The following is a 13,190-nucleotide window of genomic DNA, read 5'->3' as shown; positions in this document are numbered from 1 at the left end:
TCAGTGCCAACCTCCTCTTCCTCCTCTTCTCCCTAACTGCCAACCTTCCTCCTCCTCCTCCTCTCCCTCAGTGCCAACCTCCTCCTCCTCCTCCTCCTCCTCCTCCTCTCCCTCAGTGTCAACCTCCTCCTTCTCTCCCTCAGTGCCAACCTCTTCCTCCTCCTCCTCCTCTTCTCCCTCAGTGCCAGCCTCCTCCTCCTCCTCTCCCTCAGTGCCAACCTCCTCCTCCTCCTCCTCTTCTCCCTAACTGCCAACCTTCCTCCTCCTCCTCTTCTCCTTCAGTGCCAACCTTCCTCCTCCTCCGCTTCCTCCACCTCTCAGTGCCAACTTCCTCCCCCTCTTCCCCTTCTCGTCTTCCCTCCTCCCAATCTCCTCCTCCTCCTTGTCCCCCCTCCCCCTTCTCTTCTTCCCCCCTTCCCCATCTCCTCGTCCTCCTTCCCCCTTCTCCTCCTCTTCCTCCTCGGCTCTTCAGGCCGATGATGTGATATGTATTTTATTCCAGCTTTTCCACGCGATTTTATGTATTTTTTTGTGTATGTAGTCTTTTTTTAATAATATTTTCGCCCGTGCAAATAAATAAAGTCGTCTTCTGTGTGTTTTAATTCCAAAATATGGGAGAACGAAAAAAAATTTGATGAGCTGCGGGATTTAGCAATAGGGCATCATAAGGCCCGGGTGTTGAGCAGTGGTACAAGCTTCCAATTTCCCCCACCAGGTGGCAGCACCAGTCTTCTCAGGAACAGGAAAACATAAGCCCCCTTCCCTGTGCAACCAAAGATAGTTCAAAGGATGACCAATAGATGGCAGCACCATTGTTAGTGCTGCCATCTATTGGTCATTCTTTGAACTATTTTTGGTTGCGCAGGGAAGGGGGCTTATGTTTCGCTGTTCCTGAGAAGACTGGTGCTGCCATCTGGTGGCAAAAATTGGAAGCTTGTACCACTGTGCAACACCCGGGCCTTATGATGCCCTATTGATGGCCCCCCCCTGATTTTTAGCCTGGTAGATGGCGCCACCGTCGCCTATCGGAGTCGACGGTGGCGCCATCTGTTGGCAAATATGTGAACTAATTGTACCAGTGCTGCCATCTATTGGTCATCGTTTGAACTATTGTTGGTTGCACAGGGAAGGGGGCTTATGTTTTGCTGTTCCTGACAAGACTGGTGCTGCCATCTGGTAGAAAATATGTGAACTTTACCAGTGCTGCCATCTGGTAGAAAATATGTGAACTAATTTTTCCAGAGCTGAACACCAAGGCCTCATTCCCCCCTGTTCATCCATGGGCCTGGTAAGTATTGTCTTGTACACTATTACAGGATATAGGAAACAGGGTAGGTAGTATTTCCACCACTTTATTTTGTACTCCAGTGTTCAACACGTTACGTTTGAGATTCAAGTTACATTGTATATGAAGTTCATGGCTGCGAAAAAGGATGTAAATAATGAAGGGGGAGATGTGTTAGTGGAGAGAGAGAGAGAGAGTCACATGGGGGGGGGATTCTTTTCTCAATTCATGACTCACAAAAAATCAAAGATTCTTTCTGTGGACTCAACCACTCCATATAAAGACACAATACTGGATGGTTTTAGTAGTAGCAGTAGCAGTTCTAGCCACAAATTCATCTGAAATGTGAACCCAGTGGACTAAAGGCTGAAATTATTGTATAACTGATTATTTTCCAAAGCAATCTCGGTATTGATAAAGGGAAGACAGTCTGGGTGGGAGAGTGAGAGAGGGGGTGGGAGGGCAGGATAATGACAGGGTGACGGGGGTATGGGATATGGGGAGGACATCTGAGACAATGTAGTGATAAATTACTGGTGATGGATGGGAAAATAATAATCAGCAGTACACAATAATTCCAACCTTCAGTCCACTGGGTTCATATTTCAGGTGAACTATTACTACTACTACTACTACTACAACTACAACTACTACTAAACCATCCAGTATTATATCTTCATATGGCGTGGGTCAGTGCATGGAAAGCATTTTGTGTTTTATCTGGGCCATAAATTGAAAGAACCCCCTCCCCTTGTAACTCTCTCTCTCTCTCTCACACACACACACATTTCTCATTATATGTACCCTTCAACCCCCCCTTCTCTCTCTCTCTCTTCCCCTTAACTCTGATCCCTTCATCATATGTCACCCCCCCCCCTCTCTCTCTCTCTCACACACACACACACACAATTTCATTTCCCCTTGTTATTTGTACCATTCTCTCTCTCTCTCACACACACACACACACACACACACACACACACACACACAATCCTATTCCCCCTTGTTATGTACCCACCTCTCTCTCTTTCTCTCTATCTATCTATCTATTGCCAGACGCCTCAATCTCGTTTAGGGTGGCCACAAACAAATCGCCTCCAAGTCGCCCTGTCCCCTGCCATTTCACTGCCCTGCTTCCAACTCACACCCCCCTCTCTCATATACCTCTCCACCCCATCCCTCCATCTCATCCTCGGCCTCCCCCTCCCTCTTCCCCCCTCCACCTCACTCACATACACTCTCTTCGTCAGTCTTTCACCCTCCATCCTCTCCACATGGCCAAACCACCTCAGTGTGTTCCTCATAACGCTTCCTATCACATCCACACCACAACGCTCCTTTATATCCTCATTCGTCAGCCTGTCTCTCCATGTGACTCCACAGGCTCCTCTTAAATAACTCATTTCCACTGCTCTCACTCTTGACTTGTGTCCTTCCAACAACGTCCAAGCTTCACTTCCATACGTTAGAGTTGGTATCACAATACTGTCATGTAGTAACTTTTTCACTTCCATGCTCACTTCCCTGTTTCTTATCACTGCTTTCAAAGAACCAGCAACCTTTCTTCCCTGCAGTACCCTTTCAAGCACTTCACCCTCCAAACCTCCATCCTTACTCATCACACTACCCAAGTACTTAAACATACTCACATTTTCCAATTCTCTCTCTCACACACACACACACACACACACACCATTTCCCCTTCTACAGTATGTACCCTGCCTCTCTCTCCTGCATAAGGTGTAAGAGGTAAACTTTTTTTAACATAGTGTAAAGGTCTAACTAAACAGTAATATGTAATACTAAAGATGCCACTGCAATATAATAATTTGGTCCACAAAATATATATATTTTTATGCATAAATTCTGTAAGTTTTGATGACTTTCATATGCTGATATTATTTTGCTGCCAGCTTTGGTAATGGCAACTTCAGTGTTACATTGTACACTAACACTTACATTATACAGTGATGCAGAACAATGGTATAACTGATTGACAATACCAACATCACATACGGCTGTACTCCAAACAGTACTTAGCACAAGAACAGAAGACTGAAAGAAATTTGGACCAAGTTAAGGCAAAAAGGGTATAGACAGGCAACTGAAACAAGATTGTAAAAATGTACACACAAGAATTTATTTTTACAAAATAACATTCATTTACTATACATATATGGTACATGCCTATACTTTCTTCACCTTAACTTGGCCGAATTTTCATAATTTTGTAGCTGAAATTCTTGTTCAATGCCAGAAACATCATTTTCATAGCACTTCCTCATGACTAGCACAATATTCTAGGCAATCTCTTGTTACAAGTACAGTACTGTACAGTGATAATGGAAAAGATGTTAATTTTAGGCCAAGTTAGAGTGCCGGTAAAAACTGTATAGTAATATTAGTTGTGCATTGAGACAAACTATTATTCTTACAGTTGAAGCCTTTGTGGATCTATTTTACATTCACTTATTCAGGCCATCACAAGAAACTAATGGCAAACTGACTGGCTTTTGCTGTGTTGTCTCCAAAGGCAAACATTTTATGCCCCATACTGAATGGCCTTGGTAAAACTTCAGTGTGAAGTGGTTAAAAGCTACATTAAATTTTTGCCTGCACACATCAATGACTTAGTATCAATTAACTACCAGTAATATCTATCTACCTATTGCCAGACGCCTCAATCCCGTTTGGGGTGGCCACAAACAAATCGCCTCCACGTCGCCCTGTCCCCCGCCATTTCACTGCCCCGCTCCCAACTCACACTACCAGTAATAGCTTTAGAAAATTGTCCTCCTGATGCAAGGGGTAATAGAAATTCACATAATGGAGCATTTAGAAAAAGATCCACTGATCCAGCTCTACTCATGTCTGTGTCTAAGAAACATGGTGAGCATTAAGCATAAGTCCGTTCTTATATATGTACTACAACTCTAACCTGGGATTTAAAAAAAGAAAAAAAATGATAGTCCCCCCCCACACAAAACCTTCAGTGAAGAATGTCCTGTACATAATCACTTTAGTCCAGTTCAATTAATATACAACCATTTATACGTACAAAATACACCTACACTATTTGCATGACCATCTTCTACCTATGGTCAATAAATAAAACTTCAGCAAGTGATATGACAGATGTTAGAGGCAGTGAGTTGAGGAGCTTGGACAACAGGGAGAGTGGATTGCTGCAGCCTGGTAGGGAGAGAGACACTGTGTTACTAGAGTAATAACAAAATAACTGCATAGGTAGAGATATTAGGAAGTTTACTGATGACAATATGGGCCCTAGTGATTTAGTACAGCAGGAAAAACATCATAAGGATAAAGATCAATATGATGGTAATATTTCTTATTATGCTAATGATCATAACTGATCATCAGCATAATAAGAAATATTGCCATCACATTCATCATCTTTATTATGTATTTCCTGCTGCTGTAGTCCCAGGCTCCTCTGAAGGTGAACCAGTGACCTACAAGCTCTTATCTTGCAGTCAGTCCTCATTCTTTTCGGGGGATAACAAGACTGGGTACATGGTTATATCAGTGCCACTGCATGAAGGCATCCCTCTATACTGGCTACATGGTTATATCAGTGCCACTGCATGAAGGCATCCCTCTATACTGGGTACATGGTTATATCAGTGCCACTGCATGAAGGCATCCTTCAATAGCATCTTGATATAACAAAATAACAAAATACTACTTATATGCTTTCTCTTCCTGGATCCTACCTAACCTGATGTTTTAATGGAATTAGGGTTATCCATCCATCCATCATCCAACCCTATGCTGCCCCATGAAGAGTAGCAGCCCGGGGCCAGGCAAGTTGGTTCTGACATTTAAGATGAAAGTGACCAGCCTCATCCCTGCATGGCATTACATGTGCATTATACCCCAACCACCCCTTGGATATAAACCTACATAGACCCAATCCGACTGGAGCACCTGAATTACCCACTAAACCACCAGGCGCCATAATTTGGTTATATGGTTACCACCCAGCACAGTAAATGGTTTCCTGGTGTACAGGAAACCATTTGGCTTGTCACTCAGTGTAGAGTCACCCACAGGCAGAAGAAAGAGGAAAGAATGAAGGAAGGCAAGACAGAAGAGGAAGGAAGGAAGACATGAAAGGGCAGACACCCAAAGCAGCACTACACAGTGAGTGGATGGTGAGTGCCCCCACCTACCAACAAGTTAGGGTAGTAAGGATGCAGGGGGGGGGGGGCTAGTAATCATCGCAACCCTATCTTTAAAAAAAAAAAAAAAAAAAAAAAAAAAAGTTGGGTGACAGTAGGATTGGGGGGGAAGGGGGATGACCAAGGCCCATCATTTAGAAACTGCCTAATATCTCTCCTACTGTAAGTGATTATTCTGCTTATTACTCCTTACTATCATCTTGTGTCATTTAAATCATAACAATACCTCCATATTCAGCATAAAAAATATACAAATTGACAGCAGACAGCCCCATCCAAAAATAATTAGCTACGGAAAAGACGCTACGCAGCCTCCTTAAGTTACGAGCATATGGACCCGGTGGTTATGCTGCTACAACACCAACTAATGGTATTTTGTGGCCTATTACACAGGCAGCTGGAGGTACTCAGTGCCAACGAGGCAACGGTTACCAGCCTCACTTGCCCACCCCTCAGATGTAACCCTTACAGTGTCCATCCAGCTTTTTTTTTTTTTTTTTTTTTTTGTGTGTGTGTGTCCGACTCTGGGCATAGGCTTCACAGCCTGCTATCAAGGCCCAGCAGTCCTCCTACATACCATACACCTCTACATGTCACCACTTCGGCGCTAACACCCACCGTCCATATTGAATACATGCTAGGGCTGTCTCATACAGGACTGGTGTATCGGTATTAGCGGGGGTATTTTTACGACATGTCGGCGGGTCTTCTGGTAGATCAGTAAAGCCTGATTTAATGAAATTCAAATCCTTAAACTGTTCCCTGCCCCAGCCGGGATTCGAACCTGGGTCCGTAAGGACTGCAGGCCACCTCTCTACCGACTGAGCCACCGCCTCCCCACCTTAACCCACTAAACCACCAGCCAGGACAGCAAATGCTTTGGGATGTAGCAAACCATTTCACTTGTCACTCAGGGGCACTACATAGGAGACAGGGAAGGATGGGGACAACATGAAGTAGAGAGAGAGAGGGGATGGGGACTACAAGTAGATAGGGGGGGGGGTGAGGATGGGGACATCAAAGAGAGGGGGAGATGGGGATGCATCAAGGGAGGAGGATGACTACATCAAGCAGAGCACAGAGGTGGGGGGCGGCACTACACTGTGTGGGGGAAGAGATGGGGTCACTATCAAATGGAAGGAGGGGGAAGGGGTGGGGATAGAGAAAAGGGGGGATGGGAAAGAGGGTGACTGCACCCCCACCTTCCACTATTATACTATAATTTTTTAAATGATAAATACAACCACCATTACTACCAATGTTTCACTTTTCACAAACTAGACAAATGATGAAGGAATAAGATAATTTTTAATCAAGTGGACATAAAATGTATTTTATGTAAAATAAAAACAACTGTAACCTTCAATACAATAATTACCTTGGGCATCAAGAAGGGTGAGTATGAAGGCACACTTAGGTGTCAACTGGCAGTCCGTCTCACCCTTATCGTAGCTAATCACTTGTCCTTGCACCTCTGTTGTGAATGGGATCAGAACAAAATTGGTTAAAAATAATAATAAATTGTTAAAAACCACTCCTCCAACCATTATACAACCCTTCAGTGCCCCATCAGGAGCACACGTACCTGGGTCTACACACCTTAGTCCAGGCTAGATTACGAAGCATGTGACCAGTTGCTCTTTCTTGAATAAGGGAAGTGTTGGCAGTAAGGAAGGAGGAGGAGGCTAGAACTAAGAGAGAAGATGAGAATGAAATGGAAGTGGAGGAAGAGGTTGGCATAATGAGAAAAGGTGGGAGGGGAGCTGGCACTGAGAGAGGAGAATGGGGGAAGAAGGGGTTGGCAATGTGATAGAAGGAAAGGAGGAGGAGTACTGAGCTGGCACACACACACAATGGAGAAGGAAGAGGCTGACACAGAGATGGAGAGGAAGAGGAAAGGACTGGCATTGAGACGGAAAGGAGGAGGAATAAGGAGCTGGCAGAGAGAGAGAGAGAGACAGAAAGGGGTGGGCACTGTGAAATGAAGGGAAGGAGGAATAGAGGGTTACAAATGAGAGGGAGGGAGGGAGAAGGAGGTGTAGGGGAAGTGCACCGAGAAAGGAGGAATCTAGGTGTAAGGGACAGGGGACTAAGGAGGGAGCAAGGTGTAAGGAAAGTGCACTGAGAAAGGAGGCAATGAGGAGTAAGGGAAGTGCACTGAGAAAGGAGGGGGATGAGGAGAAGGCTGCAAATGAGAGATGGGGGGGGGGGTGGATAAGCCTCTGTGAAGATAGAGGGTGGTGGTGGAGGAGAGGGGAGAAAGGGGCTGGCACTGAGAAAGGGATGAGATGGAAATTACTAACACTGGGGGAAGAGAGAGAGAGAAAGGGGGGGCTAGCATTAAGAGAGGAGGAGGAGGAGGAAGAGGCTGGCACTGAGGGAGGAAGAGTAATGAAAGCTGTTTAGGGAAAAGTTACCAGTAAAGAAGTTTCAATCCTAAGATCAGCCGATAAAAATTTTTCATTATGTGGGTACCAATAAAATATTACCAAATATCTGGCCCTTTCAGTATGAGGTCTTTAAAGTATTTATTTTCATTCTCCACAGACAATTAACATTAATTGTATTTTACTTTGAAGAGAGTACTATCAGTGTCTTGGCTACAGGAAGTCATCCCAGTTCGATAAATTTGTTAAGAGAAATTTTAAAAATAAATAAAAATTACACCAGTATCATACTGAAAGGTTTAGGTCCAAATCACAAAACATTATCCACAGACAGTTTAAATTTACTGTATTTTTTTAAGAGAGTACTGGTAGGTGGTGGCAACCATCATCCACTCACTTGATGTAGTGCTGCCTACTTCTTCCTTAGCCTTTATCATTCTTTTTCTGTGCCTGCCCTCCTCTCTTCCTATTTCTCCCATCTTTCCTGTCACTTCTTATTCCTTTTCTTTCCATTACAGGTGGCTTTACATTGAGTGACAAGCCAAATGGTTTCCTGTAAGCCAAGAAACCATTTACAATGCTGGGTGGTAACCATATAACCAAACCACACGTGCTCCCTACGTGTCAAGTGGGTTGGTGGAGGGTTAGAGCCCCTCCCTGTAAAACAAATAACTCAGAGTCAAATGGCCACCCCGTAAGGGATTATGGCGTCTGGCAATAGATAGATAGATAAACTTGCATCTTGGCTGTACGTGGTTCATCACAATTCTATAAAATTGTTAGAAGAATGAATTTTAAATATACATCATCATACTGAAAGGTTTAATGGGTCCAAAGCACAAAAGGTTAAACTTCAGTAGTTTCTTTAATTATACACTCACTATTGCCTGATTATTTACTTCAGCATTATATGAACCTCTAGTGATGAAGTGTCTGAAATCCATATTTAACTCCTCCAGTTACATCCCTTGATATCTTGGCTGGAGGTAAAGAATAAAAACTATATATATAAACCAATTAAGAAAACACATTTACCCGGTGTATAATAATGACAATAATAATAAATCATCATCATCATCTGGACCTCCTTTCCCACCCAAGGGCAGGGTGAGGAGTAGCAATGTCCAGACAGCCCAAAATTGCCCAATCCAATAGGCCACGCTTCCGTTCACTCATCATTCAACCCCCGGAATCCTGGCTCTATCGGATACGCCAAAAACATTCACCACGTGCTGTAGCTTCACATATCGTATCCGACAGAGTCAATCCAGACGCTGCCACGTTAAAAAGGGGTGCCAAAAATCCCTGATCATGCACATCTCCTCACAAAATTCATCCAGCCAGCTCGATCTCCTGTCAGTTCCCTAGCCTCACCGACTTCCAAACCTCTCTTCCTCACACATTCATCCACCATATCTCTCCACCTTCTCCTTGGCCTACCTCGCCTCCTCCCTCCTTCGAATTCGCTCAGATATACCTTCTTCACCACTCTATTGTTATCCATTCTCTCCACATGACCATACCATCTCAGCACACTCTCTTCAATTCTGGTGTCCACCGACTTCCTCACTCCACATCTTTCACGAATCACATTATTTCATATCCTATCCACCCTCTGTACTCCACATACATTCCTCAGCAGTCCCATCTCCACTGCTCTTACTCTTGACTTTTCATTTTCATGCCACACCATCGTCTCACATCCATATGTTAAAGTTGGCACTAACACTCCATGTAATTCTCGTGCAGCTGCAACACTCAAGTCTCTGTTTCTTATCAAGGCCTTCATTGCACCAGCTACTTTTCTTCCTTGTGTCACTCTACTTTCAACTTCCTTTGCATATTTTCCTCTCTTTTCTATCACTGTACCCAGGTATTTGAACTCTCTCACCAATTCCAGTCTCTCTCCATTCACTGTGACATCACACTGGGAGTCACCTTCTCTCAATAACCATCACTTTACTCTTTTCTACATTTACTCTCAAGGAACGACGCTTACAGACATCAGCAAAACTCTGCACTAGCCTACCAAGCTCTTGTCCAGTACTTGCAAGCAGTACTGCATCGTCAGCATACAACAAATTTGAGATATTCCATCCATCACCATTCATTACCAATGTCATCCCTCTCTACATTACTTGTGTTTTCACTTCTCCCATCACCCCATCCATATATACATTGAACAACCATGGGGACATCACACAACCTTGTCACATGCCCACACTGATTGTGAACCATTCACTTATATGCCCATTAACCCTGACACATGCTTCACTACCATCATAAAAACTCTTGACAGCACCTAACAGCTTACCCTCTACACCATACATGCGCAAACCTTTCCACAATCCTTCTCTGTCCACTTTGTCATATGCTTTTTCCAGATCCATGAATGCCATAAACACCTTATGGTCCTTCTCACAAGCCTTCTCTACTTTCTGTCTCACTGCAAATATTTGGTCCACACATCCTCTGCTACTCCTAAAGCCACCTTGTTCATCACTCACTAGGACTTCCGATATCTCTCTTACTTTCTCTATAATAATTCTTCCATATACCTTCCCTACCACACTCAGTAAGCTTACGCCACGATAATTTTTGCACTCACTTCGTTCACCTTTATTTTTGTACAGGGGTACAATCACAGCCTTTTTCCACTCTGCAGGCACAGTTTCACTCATCCATGCCATCTTACACATCCCCAACAAGCACTTCATTCCATTCTCTCCACTACATTTAAGCATCTCCACATACCCCTCATCAACCCCAGCTGCTTTCCCATTTTTCAGCTGCTTCACAGCACTCTTCACCTGTGTGAGTGTCACGTCTCCTGGCACTGCATTCCTTCTCTGCACACCCCCAAAACCAATCATGTTTACAGCTGCTCTGCTCTCTCTATCCCCATTCATCAGGCTTTCAAAATATTCTTTCCATCTGGTCCTTACTTCATCTCCATGGGTTAATAATCTACCACCTGCATCCTTCACACCATCCCATTTCTTACCGCTTTCACTTCTACATTTCCACACCTCTTTCCAGAATAACTTTCTATTTTCAGAGTAAATAAAAACTAAGCCAAAAATTACATGCCAGATTTGTCAGTAATATAAATCCACCTGACAAACTATGCATCATCCAGAAATCAGTGGTTTTGTTACCTTGTGATAAATACACAGCTGGACACATACAAACAAAGGTAAATGCATAAAATGACAGCAAACACAGGCAGATATGACTAACCTTGCATCATCCAGGTATTGGTGAGTGACTGGAGGCATTTACCAAGAGACAGTGCTTGTTTGGGCAACACTAGAGGCCTTGTGTGTTGCTGCTGCCCCTCCACAGAGGATGATGGGCAGGCCAGGGGATGAGGGGTGGCAGGGTGGAGGAAGTGGGAGGCTTGGCTGATCAGTTTTGCCTGCCACACTAACAATCCTGCTCACTGGCTCAGATTTGATACTTGCCGAATGCCCCATGGGAGAACGAGTCACTAACTCCTCTGCAATTACATTGATTTTCAGTACTGTATAATCCTGCTATATACAGACGACTTGATTCTGCTTGGGTAGATATAAAAGCTTCAGAGGTCTGACACACCACCAGACTGCCTGTTCATACAAAGCATCCCAATATTTCTCCCCCAAATCCTACCAGAGAAAAGGGATGAGGTAGGATCCCACCCCACCTCCCCACCAGAAAGAGAGTATAACAATCAAACAGCAGACCCAGTAACATATGCCAGTTATTAACATATCACCAAACAATGAAATAACGGCTCCACCTTATAAGTACAACCTGGTTAATCATCTTCCCTTTAGCATTTCTTAAATCCTGTAACACCTACGTATTAAAGGTGCCACTCAACTTTTTCTCTACCATCCACACATGCACTACTCAAAATGACACTGTGGTTACTCATACAAAACCCTAATACAAAAGGGCTCCTGATGTTAAGAGTACTTATGTTTATGGAAATTTGCTCACATGAAAGATTACATAACCTATGGGAAAAATGGGGACTGGGTATATAACCACCACCAACATACACCTATTATGCTATATATGAGGCAGTTTTATACAAGAAGGGGGGTTAGTTATATCTAAAACACACAAACAAAATTAACATATGACATATAATAATGCTACCTATTGTAATGGTTGCATAATGATCCCAAGAAAAGCTATTGGAATTGAAACCACATCCTCAAACTCCTGACTCTGGCTACTGACTGCATACAACAATTATAAACACAAGTGAAGTAACCCTTAAAGGATTAATGCTGCTGGCAATACATAGGAATAATTTATATCACTATTGCCAGAAGCCTTAATCCTGTATGGGGTGACCAAAAACAAACTGCTTCCACATTGCCCTGTCCTTTGGCTGCCCTCCCCTTAACTCATATCCTCCTCTCTCATTTATCTTTCCAGTTCATCCTCCCATCTTGCTCCTGGTCTCCCCCTCCACCTCATGCACACACACACACTGTCCTAACCAGTCTCTCATTCTTCACCCTCCCCACATGGCTAGCAATTTATGCCCTTGATTAACCCACCAGTTCACAGAAAACTATTCCTAACATGTTACAAAAATCCAGGATACTTGATATCTTAATTCTGTCTCAACTGTTGTAATGTCTGAGGTGATATTGTACACTGGCAAGTATTTATAATGGTCCCTACCCAAGTAATAGCATGAACAAACCTCCCTAAGTTTACTAAGAAATGGTTTAGTTTTGGTTACTCTGATATTCCATCTAAATGACTTCCATATGAAGTGTTTGTTTACACTGAGTGAAGACAGATGTAGTACACACGCCGTTTTACAAACAATTTAAGCTTAGTAAAGTATATAAAGAGGGATGCCTTCATGTGGTGTACTGGGCAGTTCCACTGCCAGATTTGACAAACATTCCTCAGCTCCCTCCCTATCCCCAGAAAAGTGGATGGTGAACTGAGGAGGGCAGCTGCAGCCCACAGTTCACTGGGTTCGCATTGCAGATGTGCTTTAGGACACTACTACATGTGTTGTGTGATGCTGGTGCAGGATTTGTGCACTACACAGACAATATAATAAATATCACCTGTAGTGCTGCCAGCCAGTTGGGTACGGACTGGGGCATTCCAACAGACAGGTACTTGTATGGTATATAATAATTACACTGATAAAATATAACAATTACACTGACAAATTATAGTAAATATCACCTGTAGTGCTGCCAGGGGGTTGGGTACGGCCTGGGGCATTCCAACAGACAGGTACTTGTATACAATTGTCACAAGTGCTGCAGTGAACCCATTTTCATTGTCCTCTTC

General features: G+C 43.6%; 1 long non-coding RNA gene across 1 annotated transcript; it reads right to left on the bottom strand.

Annotated features, from left to right (window-relative positions):
* Positions 1-4,440: 4,440 nt before the first annotated feature.
* Positions 4,441-11,191, bottom strand: LOC145390132 (uncharacterized). The gene is made up of 3 exons (XR_013895574.1): positions 11,115-11,191; positions 6,866-6,961; positions 4,441-4,477 (listed from the first exon to the last, which is right to left on the bottom strand). It is a non-coding gene; the product is annotated as an uncharacterized LOC145390132 (long non-coding RNA).
* Between the last annotated feature and the right edge of the window lie 1,999 nt (positions 11,192-13,190).

Source organism: Coenobita brevimanus, unplaced genomic scaffold (assembly GCF_032717465.1).
Source record: "Coenobita brevimanus isolate Jiangsu-jjx unplaced genomic scaffold, ASM3271746v2 jjx.HiC_scaffold_2885, whole genome shotgun sequence".
Lineage (NCBI taxonomy): Eukaryota > Metazoa > Arthropoda > Malacostraca > Decapoda > Coenobitidae > Coenobita > Coenobita brevimanus.
The sequence above is the reverse complement of the archived record's forward strand: the minus strand, read 5'-3'. Positions and strand labels throughout refer to the sequence as shown.